The 19470-nt window shown below is 39.2% G+C and overlaps 1 protein-coding gene across 10 annotated transcripts in view; it reads right to left on the reverse strand.

The window, feature by feature from the left end:
* The window catches only part of LOC145994569 (phosphatase and actin regulator 2), a 535503-nt gene that overhangs the window by 139775 nt on the left and 376258 nt on the right, over positions 1-19470 (reverse strand). The gene's annotated exons all lie outside the window — the stretch shown is intronic.

Consider the following 19470-nt stretch of genomic DNA (forward strand, 5'->3'; position numbering starts at 1 on the left):
AAGCACAGCAGGCCAATCACAACGTTCGATAAGAATAAATGATGATTGCGTGAAACTGACGAAAGGGCACTCACAAAGGAACATCCAGGACTCAAACCTTCTGTAGCGAGATAGTGTGTCCATCACTCAACGTCCTCGGCCACCGAGGTGGTAGAAAGTCTACAATCAACTCGTTTATGGCAAGATGACACGGGGCTCACTTTTACAAAAGGAACTCTAAAAAGAGTCGCGACAGAAGTACATGGGGAATTGTGAGAAGAAAAAAAAATATGTTCTTTCACTTCACAGCAATTCTACTGCAGCCTCAAATAGAAAGGTTTTTCAGCAACCCGAGAGGCTCCATTAATCTTTTTTACTGCGAATTTTACAGAAGTAATTCCTAGGAGACAATTGGTCTCCTGTGTCCCATTCATCACCAGGAAGACTACGTTTTCCAAATCCTCGGAGGAAAGGGAATGACCCTGACCTGCAGCGGCCTCTTCTGACGTCACTTGCATGTAGGATGTTTTCTGGAATCTGAACCCATTCTCAATTCCCACTATGCTCGTGCAAGAGCCACTCGTCTATCTTGGTGGATCGGCGGTGTTTCCTAGTTTGACTTCTGCTTAATTCAAATGGTTTGGTTCCTTGAGGTCGCCTTGTTGTAAATCTTTTACCATTCAGTGCTGTGTATATTGATTGATTTGGTTTATTTTGCTTCGCTTTTATGCCATTTTTGGCTAATCGCGAAGATGAGGATGAGTGATGATATGATGAAATTGTTAAAGGGACACTCACAAAACATTCATGCCCAGACCGGGATTCGAATCCGTCGTAGCGCCCTGCGATAATCACTCCGCCACGAAGTTCGGCACAGCGCTGTGTACTGGTTCTACATTAGAGATGATGAGACAAGTGTTTTACCTGTCTCGTTCTCGTCTCGAAATATATATGATACAAACAACACATACAATGTTCTCCCGTGCAAACTTTCACAGCGTACAGAGATCATTAATGCAATTTTCATGGAGGTATTCTTTTTGTTTGGCGCCTCATTTTGAGGCTACGACCCATAAAAATGGAATTTCATCCTAAATTACATGTGCAACCACTTAGGCACGTATCTAGAGGTGAAGACGACTGATTTAGTATATTTTACTTCACTTATCTGCAACTATTGGTTAATCGCGAAGATGAGGATGAATGGTGATGGGACAATCGCAAACATATAAGGAAAACACAAAACTAACCCCATAGAGGATTATACTGGCTGTGAGCCCAGACGCCAGAGCATCCCTATAGTCTACAAAATGCAGTACATGGTGGGGTTAATATTCAAAACCAAGACGAATATAGCGTGACAATATTAAGATAACCTGAAGTAAGCTGTTAAAACTGGGATCAAATGGAAGACTTACGTTGCTACGACACTAAACCCTCAAGTTTAGGTATGCTAGAGAATAGTCAGTTCCCTTTACGATAGAGACCATGCATGCAGAGAAGTGTTGAGTTGTAACGACCAGCATGTTAATTTATATTTCCTCCTTTTTATTATAAGAAAATGTTACTCTGCTACTAACATTTTAGCGTGGATATTTCATGAAAATTAAAATTGCTGGATGAATAGTCCTTTCATAACATGAAAAATCAATGAAAAGGGAAAGATGCACTCTTGGCGCATTCTCTTCTACAGTAGTACGTCCAGAAATTTCAAGAACGGGTGACAGAATTCCTCTGTATGTGTTTTTTCATTATTTTCTATACATACAGAACGATATGGAGAATGAAAACACCTCACTTCACCATTACAAGAATAACCATATCCACATGTGCATGGGGGTAGAAAAACTAAAAATAATTCAGGTGCCAGCCCCCTTTTCTAAAGAGACAGTTTCTTTTTCCAAATACGGGCCAAGAAAGCCATGAATCCAACTGAGATAATCTGTGAAATGTAATCTTACAACATTTAATTTATTAATTAATAAAATATTGAATTGGAAGTAACTAATTCTTGCGCCACAGTTGCCTTCCCAAAGAAGGCTCTACCGGTAACAGCATGAATAACTATATAATACATTCTAATATAAATGGCCGACTCTACTATATCGCTGCAGATTTTAAAATTCGGCTCACAACAGTGAAAAAAATAAATTATAATTCTCTGTTCATTATTCTGATTTCATGATACACGAATCACATACTGTAGCTTATTTTTTTAATTAAGGTAATGGAAATGGTGAGCGAACTCTAACTATTTCTTAAAAAATGTCGAACTGAATTAAAAAAATTCAGGCGGCAGGTGAAAATTTTCCTGTGCCCTGTATTTTTCTACCCCTGCACATGTGTAACTGTGTACAGCACTGTTCATAATATGTTTTGCATTAATCTGGACTTCGTTAATCCCTTCGAGGATTCAAGGAGAATTAATGTTTACGTCTATCTCATTAGCCTCAATCAACATACACGATCAGCTTGATATATGATCCTGCTCTATTGTCGACAACCTAATGTCTTTATTAGGGTGTAAAGTAACACCACTTAACATCAATTATGTTGCTGATATATATACAGTGGTTGATGACCATCCGCCCTACACAATTACCCCCCGAGTGTCATGCAATGAACTCACTATCAATGGGGTTTGTTTAGCCAAAGAAGTGAGAATGTGTAAATTGCATGGTTGGAATTTTTCTAGCCAATCTACTCTCACACTTGCTATTTGATATCAAATGAAAGAATCACAGCTAATATAGGAAAATAGTGCGTGTATATGTAATGATGCTACTTCTTGAATTGCTAAAATGTGATACAATCAGGAATTTGACCAGAATATTTCATCTGGGAGGTGTTAAGTTCGTGTTTAGGGGGGGGTTAGGGTGAATTTAGAGCCAAAATGACCATAAATTAGGATTCGTGAAAATTTTTAGGGGGATGTTGAGGTAATTTTGGGCAGTGTTACAATATTGCCAGACATCGTCACACAATCTCTTTCTGAATATCCACAGAAAGGTAACGATTTTGATAAACTTCGGAAAACCTAAGGCAGGAGGGGGGTGGAAAATTAACGCTACAGCTTTCTTCAATAGTGTCAACTAAAAGAACAGCCAACTACGTCAAGTATTGATTGAAACAGCGCAACGAACTCGTTCGAATTCCGAGACCAGTCGCGACTCTTCCGACATCTCTTGACACACCTTGAAACCGTGTGGTTCCGACTCCGTCCGCTAGGTGGCAGGAACATTGCGTCGTCGTATTCCTGAAGATTTGGGTGCTTCGGGTACGCGCCACGAGACATGCTGGGTGCACGGGGGAGGGATAATGATGGGAAGGAGGAACGGAGAGGGGGAGGGTTAGAGTCTGGAGAGCTCTGGAGGGGCAAATGATGGGAGGGAAGCAAAAATCTTGATCCAATTCAACTCCTACAATTTTCTAGGAAATGCTTCAAGGGATGCTCTAGGGTTTCAAACATTCGAACTCGCTCAACCCTGAGAACGAACAGCTTTGTTCCCTAAAACGGGGTGGCTCATTATAAACTTTAATGTTATTTCGTGTAATATGACTGCCTGCCTCGTCGTTTTGCAGCCCTGTCTCTGTGACGTTCGTTTGTGCGTGAACGAAAATGCCCATGTGGGACGAAACAAGACCCAACGAGACTCAAAGCCAGTAGCAACAACTTTTGAGAAACATTGGGTGGGGCTAAACTCCGAGATTTGTTTTATAATTTTATGCAATAATGTATAAAATAAGTAGGCCGAGCATTTGCCCTAAAATGCTTTTCTTTTCTTTGGTCCTCGGCTAGAAACTGTAGACTTTCAAATACTCTTTCAGGATTTCATCCACTTCTGACGGGAATATAGGGTCAATGAATTTTACATTTCTGTCGTAAGTGCCTATTTCGAAGATACTTTTTGAGCGCCTAACTCGGGAAAATAATGAAAAATGTGTATGTTCTTGAATTTTAGAGCCTATTTTGTATTTTCCTGTGTTTTTGCCTATTTTCAGAGTTTTTCGTGTCTATTGGTTATAAGCCAATTATCGTCCGTTACTTTCTTAATAACTATGTGAGTACTGAGAGTGTAAATAATATACGACATTGCAAAGTTTCATATTGGAATGTGACATATTATTATGAAATATGTTAAAAACAGTCAGTAACTAAGTCCTCAGAATTATTTAGGTGTATAATGACTAAACATTTTGATTTCTTAAGCGCGTGAAATTTATTCACAAATGAACACTGCTCCCATATCTTGAAATGGCTTCAAAAACTAATCTCTCCCGAATTGATTCTGTCCTCACCTTTTCTTCGGCATAGAATGCCTTTTCTGAGGCACCTCCATAAAACAGATATTATGTCTGTCTTGAATATCCAACCACCACACACTCGTCGCGAATTAGCAGACATGAAATTTTTGCATAAGGTAATGAATGGCAAAATTAAATCCGAATTTCTGCTCAACGAATTTCATCTACGAGTACCCACACGGAAAACCCGCAACGTGGTTTCTTTCACAATCCCACAATCTGTCTCCTTTCTATGGGCTTCCTCCAAATAACCTGCTGGCATATTCTTGCCAAAGTAAATATTCAGAAAATTGTTAATGATGTATGTGTAATTTTATTATTTTTCTGTACCATCTTGTACTCTATTGTTTTTGTTGTTATTATTGTTGCTTTCCTGTTGCAGTATAAAATGGTCAGTGGTTCTCAAACTGTGGTACGCGTACCCCCGAAGTACATGAACGACTTGAAGGGGGTAAGCGATCAGCTAGAAAGAGAAATGTCGAGAATATCCACACGACAACATTTCTGCTTCAGGTGTGTAGAGCAGGCTTTATTGTTTCAGACGTCATAGCTTTAACACTCCAACAGGAAACTAAGTTCAACTTTGTCACTTGACAAACTTATCTTTGTTCCACATGTTTTGAATTAAAATACTCGTTCGAAATCTATAATAGGCTAAATTTGGAGCCGAATCTACGCTTAAAAAGTTTCAAGTACACAGACAGACATCAAGAAACTGTCGGGCTATGCAGGCACATCTTTTTCAGTAGAAACTCTGAGGATTTACAATAAAAACTCTCCTTGACAGTTTACAAACTTATTTTAGTTCTTTACTTTTTTCTCAATAACTCTGTTAAAATATATGAAAATTAAAGTGTCTTATGTACTTCTTAGCACACATTGGTTCCACATTTTTATTTTTGTAACTATCATGAAGATTGTAAACGTTAGAATACCCAATAGAATAATAAACGTAGGATTCCAATGTTTATTTGCTTACCATCTTTCCACATACAGCCCGAATGCCATTTTGCTCTATTGCAGACACACGCCTCCAACATGTCAAAAACGCCCCATCAATCGGACAAAAAAAAAAAAAAACACTTATTCGGAGAAAACCTGTGATGGGGTACATTAGACGTCTAGTTACGACTAAAGGGTACAATGATCAAAAACGTTTGAGAACCGCTGCTGTATCTGAAACTTTAGGTAAAATAAATAAATATTAATAACAGGCAAATTATTCTGTGGGTTCGAGTCCCACAGGCTAAAACAAGTTGGCGCTACTGGTATCACGTGCAAAGCTTTTAAAAAAACAGCGGCCGCATTTGTTCTCTCTGCCTTGTTCTGAACACGTCGACGTAGACAAGCTGCATAGTGCAGAAGCTTTCTCGCTTCGGGAGGGAGCACCTATTCGAATCCCAGCCATGAAATTTTCATTGGCGCAAATTGCTTCAGGGATCACCCACGTACGTTAATTAATACTGAATGCGCGCTGCAGAAACAGACTCTGAAACGGCTGACTGACGCTTCCTGGAATACTGGGGTGGGGCAGAGGGAATATTTGGATGTAAACGCTCGTCTGTCATGACAACTTCATTTATTCAACAACTGAGGAAAAGAAAGCTTGTGCAGGTTAAATCTTTACTCCTGAACTACTACCGTCAGAGTGGCTTATGGCTACTTATCGGCCACCGTAATATACAATATTATTGTAGTCTGGAACAACTGGCGCTAGTGTCGACTATTTTTTCACAAATATTCCGAATAAGCAGAACAGATATCTTGGCACTAAAGTAACATGACATTGCTTTAATTCTTCGGGGAGGGTAAACGTTCAGATTTTTCAGAAAATCGAGAGATATTACAAAAAATCCTAAGCAATGAACTCATAAATTGGAAATGATCACAGTGTAATTCAGTTGATAGGCTAACCGGAACTAGCATTGGGTGGATACTGACAACTGACCAATATCCCTCCCCCCCCCCCCCAAATGTTTGAATATTACTCAGTATTCTAAAGTTCTATTAAAGAGGATTAAAATTTGTTTTCATTACTATACAAACATTCAATGTAAATAATACTTTCTTCGAACAAATAATTATGGGTACAGAATGTGATTAAGGCAAAATTTGTCTTATTTTGTTTTCTTTTTTGGGAAAAAGTAAGTTATAACCAAATCTCGTTTATCAACATTTTTCTCCACTGCTTCTGCATGTACTTTTCTCATTTTCTTATGTCACTTGCAATTGGCACTCCCTCCGAGTTGTAGCATGTTGAATCACATGACTCGCAGATGATGAATGCGGGAAAGAGGGCTCGGGACCAATTTTAGCGCCTTTTTTAACGCGCTGTTATTGGGCCATGCATTGTTTTTCAACAAAATAATGTTATTTGCCTTAGCAGCCTTAGTAACAGGGACGGGTGGGTGCGGGTGGGCAAGCGCCCACCCAAAATTTCCTCTGCCCACCTGAATAAATTCAAGAAGTATTAATAAGTATTTAGAAAAATACGTGCTTCTATAAAATATATTCTTGCCTTGACTGTGCATATTTTTCTTATGAATACTGTCGATACTAGATAGGCTCACAATTTATCACATTTTAAGAAGTAGTAAAATATGGTGACTGCTAATACCTATTGTTTATAATTAATTTTATTCCTTATTTAAAACTAAACATAAGACTTGTGATAAGAGTTAAAACTTCTGTGGTTACAACTACTGAAATATCTATCTACAGCCAAGGTGCACTTTTTCGGGGTGGGAGTACAAAACCATACATGATACGACAAAAATATCTAAAAGAACAAACAAACAAATAAAAACACCTTCTCGTTACTTTCATATAGTGCAAAAGAACTTCGATTCATGACTGGGCTTATTTTACCTTGAGTTTTGGGTAATGGATGACTTATTTCGCTCGTGTGGTAATTGTCACTAATTGAAACTATATCCAAAGCGCTTTGTTTGATACATAGCTACCACGATCAAATTTCTGTATTTTATTTTGCCTAAATTACTTCCTATAATCTCAATCTCTATGCATTTCTTCCTGTAGTCGAGACAATATTTAATTCAGAAAGTGATATCTTCTCTAATGACATCAATTTTTCGATATTAATTTTGCACAAATTCCTTTATTCTTAAATTTTTATACGAGGAAAGTTTAATGCAGAATGAACAAAAGTGATTTAAACTTTCCTAACAAGACATTAATTAAATACAAAGCCCATATACACGTTCAAAACTCATATTATTAAAACTGCATGTGCAAGATCATTCGTTCAAATTATGGAGAAAACCAAAAAAGTATTTCTTCACTATTGTCGATGTTTAACATACTTTCTGTCATCATCCTTGAATATACGTATAGAATACAGGACACACTCTGTATCGGAAGAAAAAAAACCTTTATTTCGTTTTGAAAAGTACGTTAATAGTGCCAAATAAAATTGAAGTTTGCGAAACTGTCAATGTCGAATTTTGACATAACTTGCTTTCTGAATCTAAAACGCTAAAATTACATTTCAAATAGACTTGCTGCTAGGCTGCTTCCCTCCATGAAGGGCGAGGCCTTGTCCCTTTCCTGGTGACGGCGACACACGCACCAAGTACTTCGGTGTCTCTTGCATTTGTGAATAATTTGTTCCATATTTTTCATAACTGTCACATGAATTACACAATATACTCTAATCTACCATCCAACCTTTCTGGACTGCATTTTGCACACGAGGCTCTGGCGTCTGGACTCGCAACAAGGGGGGGGGGGGAAGTAATACAAGCAGAAGAAAATGTACACGAATTATCTCACTCTCTCTCCCAAATTCTCTTTACATCTGCCTACCCTAATTTATCAGTATTTTTTGGGTCCTGACCACCCGGTCAAAACTTTCTGGCGCCGTCCCTGCTTAGTAATGCGTTTCATTCTTAACTGATGTCATCTGGCATCTCCTCAAAATCCAGTAACGAAAAAATAACGAATGTAGGTAGCCATGAAACCAAAAAATACAACTTTATTGACGTTTTTTAAAAAAACAACCTGACAAATTAGAGAGAAAGAAGAAAAAGTTACTCCTATTAACATCCACCCACTAGACATACAGTAAGTCTGATCCAAACCATTAGGGATCAAACCCGGAACCCGTAGATTGCAAAGCGATACCCATGTCAGTACATCATCGAGACACTTGGGACGGATTTTTGAATGTTGTAGTAAGGTATAGAGTTGGTGATTACGATTTCCACCGCAGGTGAATTTGTTCAGTCTGCACACTGGACCAAAACATCAGATGAGAGTGAAATTAGTCGGAAACGGACGGAAGGAGCAGGTTGATCATGGACAATGTTGAAACAAAGGTGTCACTTAACACTCAATTCTAGTGCTAGTGCGTTCACTCTTATCATTAGACCCCCACAGACAAAAAGATTTTGGGAACTATTGTTGCATAAAATTTTATACACAATTCTTTATCGAAACACTGATTGCTGTGCGAACTACGTTCACCTTTCGAATAACTGCATTATCCTTGTTCATCGGAACTGTACCTAATCTGCTTACTCTTGAACGAAGTCCCTTGTCCCTTATCCTTTCAAACAGGTTTAAAGATGATTCATCCTGCACCCTCGCAGTCTTGCTTCATGAGCTCAGTCCCCCCTCGGTGCACGCTTATATCGATTTACAAAAGCTGTTATCTCAAGCTTTTCCTTTCTACTCCCCCCAATAATAGTATATTACTTTGGTCTCCTGCAGGCTTAACAGAACAGGGGGCTGGAATTTCCCTGGAAACTGCTGACGGAACAGGACAAGTAGAGTAACGTTGTCATCGACTAGCTCCTCCCCTCCGTAGAAAATGATAAACTTTCATGCATATATTTCTGTCACGGACGAAAAGATTGGAAGTTACAAAATGTTTATTTGTAACAGTAGTGTAATGCCTTTGAAATAAGGGGACCAGATTTTTAAAACAGCAAAATGGGATATTTTTATAAAGAAAAAACAGGGCAAAATGTACACATTTTAATATAAAAACTGTTTCGTCATAAATACGTACTTAGGGCCTATGTCTGAAAACTGAATAAATAAATATTGTGCAAATTACTTTAATTTGATGATAAGCATGACACTACAATCAAGCAGTTCTTTAGAATTAGAAGTCACTCTTTGATATCTTGTCGACGAATGGATCTTCTTCAGTACATCTTTCTTTTCAAATAACATTTTGTAAAAGTTTCCACACCTCTGATTAAAGTTCACCTCATCAACATAGCTTTCAAAGTGTGTACTCAAAGAGCGTTCTTGTCACTTGTCTACAAACCATTCATGTACGAAGCCACTCGTTCAGTGGGGGCATTAGTTTCAGGTAAACAAACAAGAAACTCCAATATTGAAATATGGCGTTACGTAGTAATTCTATGCCGATAAGTTGTCACAAAAAAGGACATTTTGGTGTCCTGCTTTACGTTTCAAAAATATCGAGCCGGAGACTAAAAAAAAGGAACTGTCACGGCTAATACGGGACGTCTAGTCACCTTACTCTAAAATCATTCCTGTATTCAATACAATAAAGTGGCATCAAAGGAACACAGCGTTCAGAATCAAATACAGATCTGGGAAGAATCGACGTGCAGCATGACAATGCGAGAGCTCATAGCGGAACGGCTATGGCTCCAATAATGTATGCACAAGTAGCAATTTGTACAACTTCACTACATTTCATTAAGTGTATACAGATGATATTGTGAATATATATATAAACGTTCAAGACACAAGGGAAAAAATACTCTTATAAAGCCAAGAACTTGAAAGAATTTCATTGGAAAAAATATTCAAATACATCTATCCACAGGAGAATAAGAGATACAGGACCAAGATGTGGATAATGGAGAAACAAACTCGGAGAAAGTACCAAGAAATTAATGCCTTCATTTCGCTATTGTGCCACTAGAACGCATCCCACGTAACGGCTGGAAGAACGCCGCTTGCCGGCGGAATTTTTTACGTATCCCTTCAACTCAAGTGCATTTGGTAATTTTCGAAGCGGAGATTTCGACAGTACAGCTCGGTTAACACACTGTCGGACACTGGATAGAGCTAACTCTGACCAACAACATGCTGCTTGTTCTCCACATTGTAACGATCCTGCAAGATCGCCACAAGATGTGAATATGATATTTTTCTTGCCACTGTTGAAAATCGTATTGTGTAAGCTTATCTATTATGTTATCGCTTCTCATACGATTTCACTGCAACGCGTGGTAGACAATGTTATAACGATAAAATCTTGCTAATTATCAGGTAAATCAATTAATCATCGTAATAAGCAATAATATGCATTGGATTGTGACTGTTCACCGGGAGTTGGACGGCGGAGTGCGAAGGACTAGCCTGTTTCCCGAGAGAAGAGGCCGAGCCTCGGGTAAAGAAATATAAAAATACAACTTTATTACCAATGGTCAGATTCAACTGAAATTAAAGACAGCCCAGCAGCAGATTATCATCGACAAAATTCCCAAAGCAGAATTTGATAGGAGATAAATTAAGCCCGATATTAAAGGTTAAACAGCTAGACTGGATAACAATAGCTACAGACTTCCTGGCACGGTCTTCGGAACGAACGTGCAGGTTACAATGGACCCAGTTTTAGGCTAACCTCTCTTCGAGGTGCTTTTTGAAAGGGTCAAAGAACTCCAATTACACGGGGGAAGATAGCAAGACAAGAGCCTACGACTTGAGGACAATTTAGCAACGCTTGGACAGAGAGGGTACAGTAACGAACCGTTTGAATAGCAAATAAATAGACGAGCAGAGAAGCGGAAGACACAGTATTATTCAGATTTTCTTCGACGCGCTATCAAACAGTATTATTCAGATTTTCTTCGACGCGCTATCAAACAGTATTATTCAGATTTTCTTCGACGCGCTATCAACCAGTTTTACTCAGATTTTCTTCGACGTGTTATCATCGTCAATCTTTCGCGAACCATCCGCTTAAAGTATTCGCTTTGTGTGTCGCACCGTTCCGTGTTGTGTTATTTCGCACGTGTCTGTGTACTATCAATATGGAGTAGAGACAGAGAAAGGCCCTGCTGGGGGGGCGTCCGACCCAGTTACCACCTAGGAAGATGCGGAGATCCTATCTTATCGCCCGGAAGCTACCTATTGACCACGCCACAAACATCCACGACTTCACCACGAGGACTTTAGCCTGAGCCGACAAAGGTAAGCCGGAATGGACGTGAAAATGATAAGCTTCGTTTGCCCCGTCGTGACATCCAATGAACTCGCTTTAATTACATAAAAAATCTCGAACAGACATTGCTTATTACGGTGATTAAATTGCATCAACTATAATTTTAACATGTAAAACCGTACAGCGTTCAATTATCCATTCATCCAAAGTATTTAATATTCAGATTGTACGACGCTATAAATTGTCAACATAATTATATATCAGTGATCCTCGTTAACCTCAAAATTAACAATATATAGATTAACATTCATTCAACAACAACAACATAAAAGGAGTAGTGTTTTTACAGTGCAGGTTAAGCTCCTACCGGAACAGTTTTTTTTCCGTAAATGCAAAAGTAAATGTCAAATTAAGAACTGTTTAAATTAATGTAGCTAACTGTAAACATGCCGCCGAACTATTATTGTATTAATTACTAATGTATTTTGGATTGCCGAGAAATGAATGCGAGAGTGAAAGTATGAGTGAAAGGGGCAATGATGTAATGTTTATGCATGTGCTCTTTTATAGAAATTACAGTATATATATAGAACTAACCCTGTAGTGTGATTCGTTCTACCCTATGTAATCTCTTGGGCTCCAACTGATGGCACTTACCCTGGGACAAAAGGTAAATAGGTTGTTAATGATTGCCTTTTGTTTATGTGTTTAATTGTTTTGTGGGTTTGACCTTACCCTCGTAACGTAGAATCAGAATGACGTCAGGCACGTTAAATAAGTAGACGTCGCGTTACGTTACGTTAAAAGATGGCGCCCGAACATGTGACATGTAGGTTCGACGAGTAATTCCGAACATGTGACATGTAGGTTCGACGAGTAATTCCGAACATGGGACAAGTAGGTTCGACGAGTAATTCCGAACATGGTACATGTAGGTTCGACGAGTAATTCCGAACATGCGACATGTAGGTTCGACGAGTAATTCCGAACATGCGACATGTAGGTTCGATGTGTAATCCCGAACATGTGACATGTAGGTTCGACGAGTAATTCCGAACATGTGACATGTAGGTTCGATGTGTAATCCCGAACATGCGACATGTAGGTTCGATGTGTAATCCCGAACATGGTGACATGTAGGTTCGACGAGTAATTCCGAACATGTGACATGTAGGTTCGATGTGTAATCCCGAACATGTGACATGTATATTCGACGAGTAATCCCGAACATTCGACGTGTAGGTCCGAGTAGGCCCGAATATGCGATAATTAGGCCCGAGTAGGCCCGAAGTTTAAATAAGTGTCGATAGTTGGAAGGAAGTTATTAATAGTCGCAAAAAATGAGTTTATTGTGCCATAATTATTCAGCTATAGAGCTATGTGCCTACATGCCTTCGACAGGAACCAAGAGATTGATAGAGGTAGAAAATCAAATATTAATCACTTATTGCAGTTAAAAAAATACCACGCAGGACACCTAGAGTATGAAGCGTTTAGTTCTTTGTGTTGCTATAATCAGTAATTTTCTAGTTTAGAGTATTTAAGTGTATTTACGCATAGTTAGCATGTGAATTGAGTATTTAATTGTTTGTGCAATATATATAGTGGGCGTGAAGTAATAATGGTTAAAGTAATTTACATAGCGAGAGATTTTGGATTGTTATGCGGCGATAAGGATAAAGCATCGATCGAGGATGGTAAGGGGGGAGACGCAAAACCCCGTAGGGTCTATTTATGAAAAAGAAAAGAGAAATTTATATCTCGCTGCGAGAACGCATCGAATCCAAGGAAGAAGAGAGAGAGAATAACGACCGAGGAGAAGGGTGATGGAGAGAATAACTCGACAAAGGAAGAAGATTGAAGAAATGGACAATCTAAAGGAAGGAGAGGAAGTGACGTTACTGGAAGGCGACCAGGGAGGAGAAAGCAACCGTGCTCCGGAGAATACCGTTATCCCTGAAAGTGAGCAGCCAACGGCAGTGTTACCAACCCAAGGCACCATGGATGTTCAAGCGATAATGGCGCTCTTCACTACGATGATGAAGCAACAAGAAGAAGAGAAAGAACGTCGAAAAGAGGAGAAAGAAAGGAAGAGAAAATTGGAAGAAGAAGAGAAAGAGGAGAAGAGAAAATTGGAAGAACAAGAGAAAGAACGTCGAAAAGAGGAAAAAGAAAGGAAGAGAAAATTGGAAGAAGAAGAGAAAGAGGAGAAGAGAAAATTGGAAGAACAAGAGAAAGAACGTCGAAAAGAGGAGAAAGAAAGGAAGAGGAAATTGGAAGAAGAAGAGAAAGAAAAGCAAAAAGAATTGCGAAGAAGAGAGAAAGAACAACAACACCGAGAGATGATGGATCAGTTTCTACAAGCATTAAAAAAGAATGATGAGAAAATAGAAAAAGCCCAAGAAGAGTGTGTTGAAAGACATCGTGATAACTCGAAAGACATTGAGAACCTGGAAAAAACGGTGGAAACTGAAGTCAGGCAGATCCATGAACACCTGGCACACCTGGGAGAGAAGATAGAAGAAAAGAAGAATGACGTAGAAAAGAGAATAGAAGAGGAATTCCGAATGGTTGATCGTCGACTTGCAGCGGATTCCAGAATGGTGGAAGAAAGATTTGGACAAATCGAAACAAAGATGACCTCGGAAGAACAGCAATGGAGGAAGATAAAAAACATGACGCAAGACTTACGCCAAGACGTCACACGAATCAAAGAAACGATGCAGAGAGAGACTTCTTCAATCGTTATTACGTCACCACGAACGAGGAACGAGGAAGAACAGCGAGAATTAACGCCCCTGGCGACATTAGCGCAGCAAACATCTCGATCGGGGAGTCAGCCCACAGGCGATGACGTCATGGAGCGGGATAGCAGTTGCTCGCGAGTCCACTCCGTAGTACAGACCAGTGTAGCCACCTCGGAAATAGGCAGGCGTGCCATCTTCTCGAAGTTTTCACTGGACAACTTTATGATTTTCGACCAAGAGAAGACAGAAACTTTGCCATCCACGTTTCTTCAAGAATTCAAAAGAGATTGCATTTTATATGGGATTCACGAAGAGGATTACCTGAAGCTCATCCAGAAACTTCTTCGCGGTTCCGCACGCATTTGGTTAGACCACCAGGTACCAGCGTTCAAGACCTTTAGCTCCTTCGAAAAAGCTTTCATTGAACAATTTCAGTGCAGATCATTGGTAGAGAGGAAGGTTACCCAGTTAAGAAACAAGCGGTACGACGTCAACGGAAAGCTCACATACAAACAGTTTTTCTGGCAGAGGGTGAATGAATTCCGTTCGCTTAAGCCCGGAACCGAAGTGATAGAAATCCTCACGGCCATCAGAGCTATGTACCCGAGCTACGTACAGAGACAGCTTACAGGAGATGTGTTAGAAAATTTTGACCGAATGTCGCTTATCCTTGAAGACATGGATTTGCTGAAGGAGAACGAAAAACATCGATGGGAAGATCAATCAAGCAGAAGAGGGAATAATAATTTTGATAGGAAGAGAGGAGAAAATTTTCCACGAGTGCAAATGGCGACTACACGTAATACATACAATGGACGTCGACAACAATTCAATCGACAAGAACAATCGCAGTACAGTCCTCCAAGACAGCGAGACAGGGATGCCAAAGGCTCGAATCGAGGAAACTACCGTGGAGGCGGACAGAACACAAACGCAGGTTACCGAGGGCGTGGCGACATACGATTTTCACGCGGGGAGGAAGACAATCGTATGGAAGAAGGCAGAACACAAGCTATTCATTTAGTAAGAACCGCCTACAACAATGAGAAGCAAGAAACTGAAGAACAATGGCCTCAACCATCAACGAGTAGGGGACTCAATCCCAACGCGCCAGATTACCAGTCAGGTACTCGTCGGGATAACAGCCACGGCGCAAGAGCGGAAAACTAACGCCCTCCGACGACAGCTCGGCTCGTGTCGGCGGAGAGAGTATTGAACATCTAAAGAGCCTTTAAACTTGTAAATTATTCCTCATACTAGTGTAAATAATTTAACACAATTATGATATTATTATTATTATTAATATTCTGAGAACTTATATATATATATATATATATCTATATACCTATCAATATCTGAGCATATATCATGTTATGTTAATGCCAACATTAATAACATATCATTTATATTCTTATTACCCAGAAGAGATATTATTTAGTAAAGAAACATGTATTTTAAAAGGTTTGAATTGATGATAAGAAATATTTTATGTAGTAAGTCAATAATTTTGAACTATATCTCAGAGTGAATTTTCATCATAACTTAGAGTGTGAATGTAGTAAGTTTACATATGTATATGCATACATAATAGTATAATTCTCATAAGTGTTAGCAAGGTGTTTGTTAAATGACCAATGTTACAGAGTCAAGAACTGAAAATGAATGTTGAGTAATCCTGCAATTTTATGTTTGGTTAATGTTAAATGTAATAATGTAAAATTAATTGAAAAGTGCAATTTAGTCTATAGAGAAAAACAACTATATATTCCAGGGTTCGAGTCCCTATTCGAGCGCCTGTGTGTAATAATTAGGCAAGATTTAACGTTAATTATTAATTGTGTTTTGATGAATTTCTCCTTCGCATATACTCTTAAGCTCAGAAAAAATTCATGTGTAAGGAGAGGGGAATGTTATAACGATAAAATCTTGCTAATTATCAGGTAAATCAATTAATCATCGTAATAAGCAATAATATGCATTGGATTGTGACTGTTCACCGGGAGTTGGACGGCGGAGTGCGAAGGACTAGCCTGTTTCCCGAGAGAAGAGGCCGAGCCTCGGGTAAAGAAATATAAAAATACAACTTTATTACCAATGGTCAGATTCAACTGAAATTAAAGACAGCCCAGCAGCAGATTATCATCGACAAAATTCCCAAAGCAGAATTTGATAGGAGATAAATTAAGCCCGATATTAAAGGTTAAACAGCTAGACTGGATAACAATAGCTACAGACTTCCTGGCACGGTCTTCGGAACGAACGTGCAGGTTACAATGGACCCAGTTTTAGGCTAACCTCTCTTCGAGGTGCTTTTTGAAAGGGTCAAAGAACTCCAATTACACGGGGGAAGATAGCAAGACAAGAGCCTACGACTTGAGGACAATTTAGCAACGCTTGGACAGAGAGGGTACAGTAACGAACCGTTTGAATAGCAAATAAATAGACGAGCAGAGAAGCGGAAGACACAGTATTATTCAGATTTTCTTCGACGCGCTATCAAACAGTATTATTCAGATTTTCTTCGACGCGCTATCAAACAGTATTATTCAGATTTTCTTCGACGCGCTATCAACCAGTTTTACTCAGATTTTCTTCGACGTGTTATCATCGTCAATCTTTCGCGAACCATCCGCTTAAAGTATTCGCTTTGTGTGTCGCACCGTTCCGTGTTGTGTTATTTCGCACGTGTCTGTGTACTATCAATATGGAGTAGAGACAGAGAAAGGCCCTGCTGGGGGGGCGTCCGACCCAGTTACCACCTAGGAAGATGCGGAGATCCTATCTTATCGCCCGGAAGCTACCTATTGACCACGCCACAAACATCCACGACTTCACCACGAGGACTTTAGCCTGAGCCGACAAAGGTAAGCCGGAATGGACGTGAAAATGATAAGCTTCGTTTGCCCCGTCGTGACATCCAATGAACTCGCTTTAATTACATAAAAAATCTCGAACAGACATTGCTTATTACGGTGATTAAATTGCATCAACTATAATTTTAACATGTAAAACCGTACAGCGTTCAATTATCCATTCATCCAAAGTATTTAATATTCAGATTGTACGACGCTATAAATTGTCAACATAATTATATATCAGTGATCCTCGTTAACCTCAAAATTAACAATATATAGATTAACATTCATTCAACAACAACAACATAAAAGGAGTAGTGTTTTTACAGTGCAGGTTAAGCTCCTACCGGAACAGTTTTTTTTCCGTAAATGCAAAAGTAAATGTCAAATTAAGAACTGTTTAAATTAATGTAGCTAACTGTAAACATGCCGCCGAACTATTATTGTATTAATTACTAATGTATTTTGGATTGCCGAGAAATGAATGCGAGAGTGAAAGTATGAGTGAAAGGGGCAATGACGTAATGTTTATGCATGTGCTCTTTTATAGAAATTACAGTATATATATAGAACTAACCCTGTAGTGTGATTCGTTCTACCCTATGTAATCTCTTGGGCTCCAACTGATGGCACTTACCCTGGGACAAAAGGTAAATAGGTTGTTAATGATTGCCTTTTGTTTATGTGTTTAATTGTTTTGTGGGTTTGACCTTACCCTCGTAACGTAGAATCAGAATGACGTCAGGCACGTTAAATAAGTAGACGTCGCGTTACGTTACGTTAAAATGTAGTTCTACTGTTTCCCACTAGGGAGCGTTACTGAGTTAGTAGTGTATTGTTATCCCGTATAGATGGCAATCAATGTTGAGCAGCGCTCTCGTAGTTCACGAGTACCCACTAGAGGTGCTGGTGCTGCGCTCAGAATTGTATATAAGCAGCAACGCGGCCCCCCGGTCCGTCAGTCTGTGTTGGTCTTCGGCGACTCATGGTTGAACTCTGCTCCCACAAAATAGCATTTGCAAGCACGCGGGTGCGTGTGCTTAGGGATATAGGAGGGCTCTTTACAGTATGGCCCAATCTGGCAGACCGGAAACGAGAGATAGCAGTATCCCTCGGCCTACCAGGTAGATTACACGAAGGATGACGTTCGTAGGAGTGACTTCATCTTTTGGCCTACTCTGGTACAACGAGAGATAGCAGTATCCCTTGGCCTACCAGGTAGATTAGATTAATTAGTTTTCATTAAGGGTAATTAAGCAGTTTATTAATTACTGCAGTTAGCTTAGCTCTTAAAATAATTATTTAAAGTTAAAGAAGCCTTACCTATAACGATCTTATAATAAATTCATTTTGTTCTTTGATATTATTCTTTGGATAATAGGAAGGCAGATTAAATGTTCCTTGAGTCGCAAAATTGATACCCTATTGTCCCCATATGCCAACACAGTTGTATTCCAGAACAGAAATGTTAATGCAACATTTAAATTGATGCCCTAAAGAAAAATAAGGTCCCTTATTCCCAGCTGGTACCTCTAAATAGGAAAAATTGAATGGTTCCTTTCCTCCCTTTCCAAAATTCAAGCAGAGGATCTTCGAACCTGGATCTTGAGGAACGACGAAGTGCAGTGCAGTGAGGTTGTATGGGAGATATAGTGACAGTGTTACATTTGGATAAATTTGTTCCATCGTTCTGTGTGGATATACGTTTACCCAGAGTAATAAACTTGTTAAACTGGGACTAGTTGTCATTGAGTATACCCGAAGCCTGAGACGAGGAGTTTCAAGCCCCGAAGGTTCCCAAGTGTGAAGCCGAGGTGATGATACACTTAATGAACGAGTGACGCACGGACGCCTGTGTTCTTATTATTGTTGCAACATGTAGCAAAATATATAAAAAAAATAAGCTTTCAGCTCCTGCCGCAAGTACACCCAACGGCGAAAGAAACAGTAGGCGTATTGTCCACCACCATTTTCATTCGGTCTGAATTACACAATGTGATCACAATGAATTTAAATAAAGACTTCAATAAGAAGAGAACAATGCCTGCTTCGAACCAACATAGTTGCATTCTTTAAAACAACACAGAATGTAGAATAAGAAAGTAATGAAAATAGCGGTGGACAATTTACCTACCATTGTGTTTGTCGTTGACTGTACCTTAAATAAATAATGTCCTTATGAGTAATACCTAATTTGCGATTGGATCTTTTATGCTATTATGCATACAACAAAAATGGAATTAACCAGGTGTGGTTTGTAGGTGATCAGTGGTTGTTGACTTGGTACTGACCGACTTGGACTTTTAACCACTGTTTCACTTTAACTGACACTTCTAATACTTGTCTCAGTTTTCATGAATTCTATGTTAACTTACACAATGACTTCTAACATCGAATTCCTTAAGACATAGAC

Source organism: Lepisma saccharinum, chromosome 1, assembly GCF_977018435.1.
Source record: "Lepisma saccharinum chromosome 1, izLepSacc3.1, whole genome shotgun sequence".
Classification (NCBI taxonomy): domain Eukaryota; kingdom Metazoa; phylum Arthropoda; class Insecta; order Zygentoma; family Lepismatidae; genus Lepisma; species Lepisma saccharinum.